Genomic DNA, 9363 nt, shown 5'->3' on the forward strand with positions numbered 1-9363 from the left:
TCAAACTAGTAGGCTCTAAGTGGGTCTACAAAACCAAACGTGATTCCAAAGAGAAGGTCGAACGATTCAAAGCTAGGCTCGTAGCAAAAGGGTTTACACAGAAGGAAGGAATTGATTATAATGAGACCTTTTCACCTGTGTCTACCAAAGATTCTTTTAGAGTCGTCATGGCATTAGTAGCCCATTTTGATATGGAGCTACATCAGATGGGTGTTAAGATTGCATTCCTAAATGGAGACTTAAATGAAACAATCTTTATGGCACAGCCAGAAGGTTTTGCCATAAAGGGTAAGGAACATATGTGATGCAAATTAAAGAAGTCCATTTATGGACTTAAGCAAGCATCCAGGCAGTGGAACCTTAAATTCGATGAGGTCATTAAGAAATTTGGATTTAAGGAGAACGATGTGGATAGCTGTATCTACGTCAAAATTAAGGGTGGAAAATTAATAATTCTAGTACTGTATGTGGATGACATACTATTAGCGTGTAACGATAAGAACATGTTGCATGAGACTAAGAATTTTCTTTCATCCAATTTTGATATGAAGGATCTTGGTGATGCCTCATATGTCCTTGGCATTGAGATACACCGAGATAGAGCCCAAGGAGTACTAGGATTATCTCAGAAAGCTTATATTGAGAAAATGCTTAAGAGATATAACATGGATAAGTGCAACACTTCACCTGTTCCTATTCAAAAGGGCGATAAGTTTAGTCAAGCACAATGCCCTAAGAATGACTTAGAAAGAGAAAGAATGAACAATGTTCCTTATGCATCAGCTGTTGGAAGTCTGATGTATGCACAAGTCTGTACGCGTCTAGATTTGGCATTTGCAACCGGAGTTTTTAGTAGATATCAGTCAAATCCAGGATGGGTTCACTGGGTAGGTGTCAAGAAGGCGTTAAGATATTGCCAAGGCACCAAAGATTACATGCTCACATATAAGTGGACATACAATCTTGAGGTTGTATGTTACAATGATGCTGATCTTGCTGGTGATGAAGATGATAGAAAATCCACTTTTGGATATATCTTCACTCTGGCAGGGGGAGCAATTTCATGGAGAAGTGGTAAACAAGGTGTAACGGCTGCATCTACGATGCAAGCTGAATTTGTGGCATGTTATGATGCAATTGGACAGGCAGTGTGGCTTAAGAATTTCATTCTGGCATTAAGAGTTGTGGATAGTATCTCGAGACCTATCACAATGCACTGTGATAATCAATCTGCAGTATTCTTTTGGGCAAACGATAAGTTGTCTGGTGCTTCTAAGCACATTGACCTCAAATATCGTGTCGTGAAAGATAGAAACCGGGACCGCACAATTAAGATTGAGCATATAAGTACTACAGTAAATATTGCGGATCCGCTCACAAAAGGTTTATCACCATCCCTCTTTCTGAAACATGTCCTAGGTATGGGTTTGGTTGATACTTTTGATCAGGTCCTGGTTCAGGGCTATTAATATTTCCCCAAATGAGAATAAGAATCCTGACAAAGTTTTTCAGTAAGGCTATGGGTAATGTTGTCCCAGTGTGCCGTTGTGCTGCTGACGATGCATTGGTCTGGTACTTGCTGATTTACGGAGGATGGATTTTAGTTTAAGTTAAGTATAAGTTAGTGACAGAATAAACATTAAGTTTAAGTTAAGAATAAGTTGTTGACCTTCGGTCAAGGGGGAGAATGTTGGTTTTGTTTTGTTTGACCTTGGTCAGCAACAGAATCAACAGAAAAATAGGGATATCTCATCTCGTTAGTCTAGGGATCGGTTCAACAGAACCAATCCGCGAATGCCTTGATCGGGAGGCAAACCTAAGCCTATTGGGCTCGGCCCTAGGCCTACAGTGCTTATAAATAAGAGGGGGTTGACCCCAGGGTTAGTAACCTAATCATTTCCACCATCCACCGATCAATCAAAGCACTGGAAGGCTCAGAAGCGCGAGCACCACCCCTGGGGCAGTGCCGGTGGCGTCCTGAAGGCCGCCGCTACCCCGAGAGGACGCTCAAGGAGCATCTGCGCTACATCCCCGAGGCCATTCACGCCATCAACAACGTCACCACTGCATCTACTCCCACCAGCGCCATGGACGCCACTACCGCTGGTATATGGACCGAACACTTTGATTCCGCATTAGTTAATGTACTAGGAATGATCTACTTTGGATTAGAGATCCTGGTCAGTCAAGTTTGTTGTAAGATTTGTTAGATTTATCCTAACAAGCATGGCTATCCCTCAACTTAAAGCTCGCTTCACTTTGCTGACCCTGAGACCATTTACTGCATTAAAACGATGTGAATCGGAGAAGAAAAAAAGTGTCATTCCAAAACTGAATCGAACAGACCTGAAGCCATAGCCCATAGAGTAGTATCTAAACTTGAAAAATGACATATCCAAACAACATTTGCACTATGATGGACAGAATATGATAATTCTATAAAATTAACTAAGTCATCAACTACCAAACTAAATCCAAAATCCACATCATAAGGACCCATATTTGTTTCGCGTAAGACAATGTGAAGATCACACTGAGCCAACTTGAGACCTACACATGGATTGGTGGAGTGCCAAGCTCCCAAAGTTAATATGCCTATGAGATGAACAACCATCTTGATAGTGGGTTAAACATATCTTAAATTGCATGGCTAAATGCCCGTACTTTGTTATGGCTAAAGGTCACTCTATTCAGATTCATTTTCATGCAAATTTAGCATACTTGATAATAATTTACAAGCACACTCCTACATAACCATTATGTCCTTTATCAAAATCAATTTCACATGCACGAACTCACTACAGAATTCAATTTTTTGGGGTGCCCTGCACAATTGATGCAGCACCATCACCAAAGCAATGGCGACATGCACATGAAAGCCATTGATGCTCTATAGGCGTAGATAACTGCAGGTCAATTAATCAATCTGACCACCAGCATACTATGCCTTTTGCAAATAGCACTGAATACACTGGTGATACACTGGTGACAATAATTCATCAAACAGGAACCATAGAACAAATGAAGCTAACTATCGGTGTCTAAATCCAAATTAATCAATGTAACGAATGAGGAAAGACAGCCTTGGACAGCACAAATCAGAATGGTCAATTAATTGAGCTCTTGTTAAGTCGTGAACCACATAAAAGTATACGAAGATATCAGGCAAAAAGATTATGCTTCTTTTTTGAACTGAATAGCTCCGTGGCATGATTACCTTTAGCACTGAACCAAGACCAATGTTCAAACAAAACAGTTGCTTTCGAGCAGTGGCGAATCTAGCTTGAACATTTAGAGGGGGCTCATGACCACTCTCTTCTTCTTCCTTCCCTTCTCTTCTTCTTCCTCTCCTCTTTCTCTTCATTGTTTATCCTAAAAATGGAGGGGGAGGGGGGGGGGGGATTTAACAGGGTATCCATGGATCTTGGGGAGGTAGGGGGCTCAAGCCCCCCTTGTAGATCCGCCCCTGCTTTCGAGGACGCGGTGATTGCCCTGATTGACAAGAAAGAAAATATTGCTTATTCCACTTATGTGCTACACATCCATGTAGAACAAGAAAATAGGTTCATCTTTCACCTTCAAAATTTCTTGGATAGATCACGATGCTTCCCTGCAATAAACACATAATAGTAATTTCGCCTAGCACCTGCAAAACAAGTTAAGAACTCTGCTGTGAAGAATGCACACATACACGAATCAGATTTCGAAAAACTGCACCAAAGCAAACATTCAATACAATTCACGGTGTGAAGTCATTCACAAGCATCAAATTTATCAAATTGTCACTGATCATAATTACAACTGAAATAATCTAATATATGGCTTGTGTTACATTCCCATTTAATCAAACACTTTAGGGGCATGAAAGCAAATGGAGAAGGTACATTGGTAGTTTGCTCATTCCATCAAACACGTTTGGAGCTTGCTTGTCTTGTTTCTTCATTCATAAGAAGGCAACTGCATAGCCTTCTTGTGCCTGGTCTTCACTTCATGTGAACCCTTCTTGGGTTTGGTGTTTCTCTGGTCCAATCTCATTGTGTTGCCTCTTCAGAGATGACATCAAGTTCATCATTCCAGACCTGGGGGGGGGGGGAAGCAAAAGGGGATCAAGTACCAACTATTTAATATAGCAATTCGTCCACTAAGATAATCCAAAACTGAATAGATCTTAAACTGTTCTGAAAATCGATAAAAAATGTTTATCATCAAAAGTATACCAAATATCATAAATTACCAGGCCTAAAATTGGAATACTTGATCTCAAAGAAAGCTTACAAAGTACTCTCAATCAATATGATTTTTGAGACATCCTAAATCATCTCCAACAAATTCTAGATAATTTCAATAAGATTTTATAGTGTGCACGCGAGGTTTTATTTCCAGGGTTCGGCTTTTGATGTGGGGCCCATATGTAGGTCTAGCCACACTGCTTTGCATAGAGTACCTGTCAATCATAATGAGTCATCTCCAACAAATTTCAATCAATTTTGATAAAATTTTATAGTGTGAACGTGAAGTTTAGTTTTTAGAGTCCGGCTCTTAATGTGGGGTCCATGTGTAGGTGTAGCCACACTACTTTACACAGAGCAGCTGCCAGTCATACTGAGTCATCTCAGTTTGATGTGGTTTGGATCAGGCCAGTCTCAGTGCACAATTTCATGGCACAGTTATCTAGACTAGAAACTAGGTAACTATGCCAGATGGGTTTTATGGTGATGAAACTCTCCTCACATCCTTCTTTCTCCTTGCTATATCAACAAAAATGATGATATTTAACGGCATGAAATCCTCCCTAAAACTTTCATTGAGATTGGTCTCAGACCGCTAGCATCTTGAGTTGCAACTGGTGTCACAGCGGCTGATGCAGTTGCATCCCTAGCCAGCTCTACCAAGGACTCAGCTAGCCCATGCACGCTCTGAGCACTCTTTTCCTTAATGTTTCTTCAATATCCCTTTTTTCGTTGGAAATTTATCATCGGTTACTTGGTCTGATACTAAGACTATTCTCAATAGAAATATCATAAATATTAAATTTGATGACATGGCAGAAGAGAGAAGTGGGAGAGCCATGGAATGTGAGAGATACTTCTCCAACTCAGTTATCTAGTTCACAGTAGTAATGGTGCAATAACACTCTCTACTGAGACTAGTCTAAACTGTTAGAATTTGATAATAAGTGCACCAATTTAGTTAATTAAGTGATTTAGTTGCACCCATCGAAATATAATGGATGAATATTATAGTTTCGTAATAATTAAAGGATAAAAACACACTTTTCCCTTTGCTAATGGCCCAACGGTAGCAGAACGCCCACCCACCACGCTAGTTGAAGTCAAAACCTGCACCTCTAGCAAGCCATTGGACCCACTGGGAATTGGCACGTATTCCCTTTGTAATGTTATATTCATCCGTTATATTTCGATTGGTGCAACTAAATCACTTAATTAACTAAACGGGTGCACTTATTATCAAATCCTAGTTTAATAACAGTTTAGGCCAGTTTCAGTAGGCAGTGTTATTGCACCATTACCACTGTGAACTAGGCCAGTCTCCCACCTCCCATAACACTCCCACTTCTCTTTTCTGCCATGTTAGCAAATTTAATACTTATGATACTTTCATTAAGATTGGCCTAAGATTGGCCTTAGTACCTGACCAAGTAACCATCGGACTAAGCACTACTTAACCATGTCATATGAACTTAAAAATATAAAGCTCACCGAAAATTTTTAGGAAATTTTATAAATTGGCTGTCCTATGAAATTTAGTCCTTTGTTATTGAAATGAAGTTGAGCCTAGTTTTCCATTCCGCATGGGCTGAGGGTGCAACCATCACTACTACAAAAAGATTTTTGTAGCAACGCCCCAATTTTTTTCAGGGTGAAAGTGCATCTAGGCCCCTAAATGATTTTGGTGATTTTTGACAATCACAATTTGGGGATATGATGCTTTCAATAAAGTGTGTGCAGGAATAAAATGATAAATTCAAGAAGAAGATGAAAGGAAGGTCCCCAATTTCATTTCATATATAGTGGAATCTATCGGAGATTTAATTTTAATTTTTAGTTTGAAATTGAGTATAAGTTCACCGTACTATCAAGGGGGACGCATTTGAATGAATTTTAGGTTGTCAAAATGCTTCATTTGAGATGACATACTTGAGAGACACGCTTTTCACTCACAAAACACTCTTGCACAATCTTTCTGCACAGGGTCGGATCATCCTTGGTTACCCCGGATGATCCGGCCAAACAGTGATTTTCAGCATTGAGTAAATCCGGATGATCCGGCCTTGCTCCGGATGATCCGGACCTGGGGTTTTGTGAGCTCCTGGAAGGGCAGGCCGGATGATCCGACCCTACACTGGATGATCCGGACCTGAGAAATTCAAGTGTGTTTTTAGCCTATTCTGTTACTACCCCGGATGATCCGAGGTTACTCCGGATGATCCGAGAACCACCAAAAAATACACAACAGTCACTTTCGGTGGTGGGAGTATATATACCCCTTCACCCCCCTTCATTTACTTCTCTCTCTCTGGCCAACCACGCCTCCCTATCCTTCATTCCTTCATTTCTCTCCATCCTAGAGCTTGATTCTTGCAAGAAAACACCTAGGGATTGAGAGGAAGTGATATTCGAGGTGTGATTTGAGAGCACTCCATGAGCTAGCACTTGTTCATCTCAAGAAGCACTTGAAGCAACCTTTGATTCGTCGATTCGTGTTTGTTACTCTTGGAGCTTGGCTCCTAGACGGTTAGAGGTCCCAGTGAGCTTCCATTCCTTTGTGGTTGAGCCCCGGAAGTTTGTATTACCCCGTCTTTCGTGGACATTTGCTAGTGAGCAACTTAATCCTCCTACGTAGTTGATTGAGTGAGGGAAAGGGTTATAGGGCGACCCTGCTCTTTGTGAGCACCTCAACGGAGATGTAGCTCCTTCGTAGAGTGAATCTCGGGTTAAATCTTGTGTCTCCTTTATTTATTGTTGTTCTTATTGTTCTTGAGCTATTCTTGACCAGATCTATTCGTTAGTTGCATTTCTCTTGTGCTAAACTGGTTTACAGGCTTAGCTACTTCATTTGTCAACTTTGCATTCAAAGGGATTCGTCAAAAGCTAAGTAGAATTCAAATCTAGTGCAAAATTCTTTCTCTCCATCGGATCATCCGACCCTACGTAGGATCATCCGGGCCTGAGAAGGACCGGAAGATCCGACATAGGGCCGGATCATCCGGACCTGACGATTTTCTGCCAAGTTTTTTCAAGAAATTTTAAACAGACCTATTCACCCCCCTCTAGGCCTAGTGTCGATCCTTTCAATTGGTATCAGAGCCTAGTCTTTTGATTAAGGATTAACCGCTAAGGGAAAACACTATGGCCGGTGAGACGTTCGAAAGTGGTGGTGGTGCTCCATCCGCATACGAAGTCAATGATAGTGACTTCGAGGTTAGCGATGTTGAAGGTGACATGATTGAGGAAGAAAGGGCAACCAAGCGAAAAGAGAAGATAAAGAAGAAGATGAATGAGGGAGTTGAAAAGAAGGCTCTAGCTCTTTTCAATGAAAGGATCATCGGTGTTTACCGCCAAGCTTGCTCAGGGATACCCTTAGTAGTAGGGTTTGTAGGTAGGGATTGACTGCTTTAGAACTCTATGGTACAAGGAACACAAAGATTTAGATAGGTTTGGGCCGCGAGTTTGCGTAATACCCTACGTCCTGTGTGGTTTGTATTGCCTTAGGTATTGATGATTGTTTGGAGAGGGTCCCTGCCCGTCCTTATATATCCGGGGGGACAAGGTTACATGGAAAGTCCTAGCCGAGTATAGTTGGAATCCTACTACAACACAATGAGGTAGTTTCCTTTGTACTGCAGCTAGTCCTACGCTTATTCGAGTAGTTACAAAAGAGGTAAGGTACATCCATGAGCTATCCCTTATTCTAGAACATTCTATATCTATAAGCAGTCCCGCTGTCCCGGGTCTGACAAGCCCCCGAGCTCTTCGTAGCTGAGTCCTGCAGGCGTCGAGTATTTGGCTGGGCGTCTTCAAGTACTTCAAGTAGCCAGAACATCCTTCCGGTTGCTTCTGGTCCTTCCTTCAGATACGTCAAGTAGTCCTTCAAGTACTTCCGTTTGCTTCGAGGCTGTGAGGTGCTCCAGCCCCGAAATCTTGAACATATATGGTGCGCGAAGTACTCGCGCTCCATATGGAGTAGCCCCCGAAACTTAGGTTGAATCGTAGAATAAGGCTGAGGATCACTTCAGTCTTTTTATTTCTTTATTTTCCAAAAAATTTGAAAAATAAATCTCTAGTGCCTATATCCCACAGCCCCCTAGCCTTAAATCAAAATTCATTTTGCTGCGAGTAGCCCCCGAGCGTAGATTTGGAATTAAGGATTTAAGACGTGGCATCAGATTTTATCCTTCTAATTATTTGCAGGATTCATCAGATCTGGAATCCGAAAAGCCCTCCTGAGATTTGTGTAGTTCTTCCTAGCAAAAGATGCTAGAAGAGAACTTACGAGTGACAAGAGAAGTCTCTGCTGCCTCCTCCTGCATCCCCAATGTTCTCATCGGATCCATACTGGACATCATGTCCTTGTATCTTCCAATGAGGTAGTTTTGGGGTCGCTGGGTTGAGTCTTGTTGTGTCAGATCCTTGGGGTTGTCTGTTTCTGGGTGCCCAAGAACTGACATCTCAGGCGGGGAAGCTTAATCTTGCCACAACGTATTCTGGGAAAATGAGAAGTTTCTCCAGAAGATGCTACAAGTGGACTTGCGAGGTGATTACTGTAATCTGCCTCCATACTCTTGAAACTTTTCTCCCAGAGTATGAGTATCATTATTCCCTTAGTGGGAATAACAAGTTTGTACTTTGTCATGGCCTCGGGCCGATATAGCTGCAGCAGACGTCGACTAGAAGCTCCAAGAGATCCAGGCGATGGGCATGCAGGTCCGAGTCATTGTAAAGTTTAGTTAGGAAAAAGTACTCGAATTGTAATATCGAGTAGTTGTACTATGTCGAGTACTTTTCCTTGTTCTGGAATGTAATCCCAGTTAAGGAAAGAAGAATGAAGTAGTCGACTAGGGATGTGAGTGTTTTCTTTTTCCAGAATGTAATCTTAGAAAAATGAATGTCTCTTAAAAATCCTGTTTTTTCTGCGATTTGCAACTGACTGTTGGCCTCTCGAGTATTTTACCATACTGCCACCGCTATTATAAAATGAAACGGCAACTTAGGTTTTTACCCCACCGGCCGCCATTCACTTTTACTATTCTCAGATCTGTTTTTCGCTCTCGAGCTCCAGATCCAAAAATTCCTGCTCCTTGTCGTTCCCCATCCTCCTCTTAGGGTTTCCGCCAGTTTATGC

This window comes from Panicum virgatum, chromosome 6N (genome assembly GCF_016808335.1).
Source record: "Panicum virgatum strain AP13 chromosome 6N, P.virgatum_v5, whole genome shotgun sequence".
Lineage (NCBI taxonomy): Eukaryota > Viridiplantae > Streptophyta > Magnoliopsida > Poales > Poaceae > Panicum > Panicum virgatum.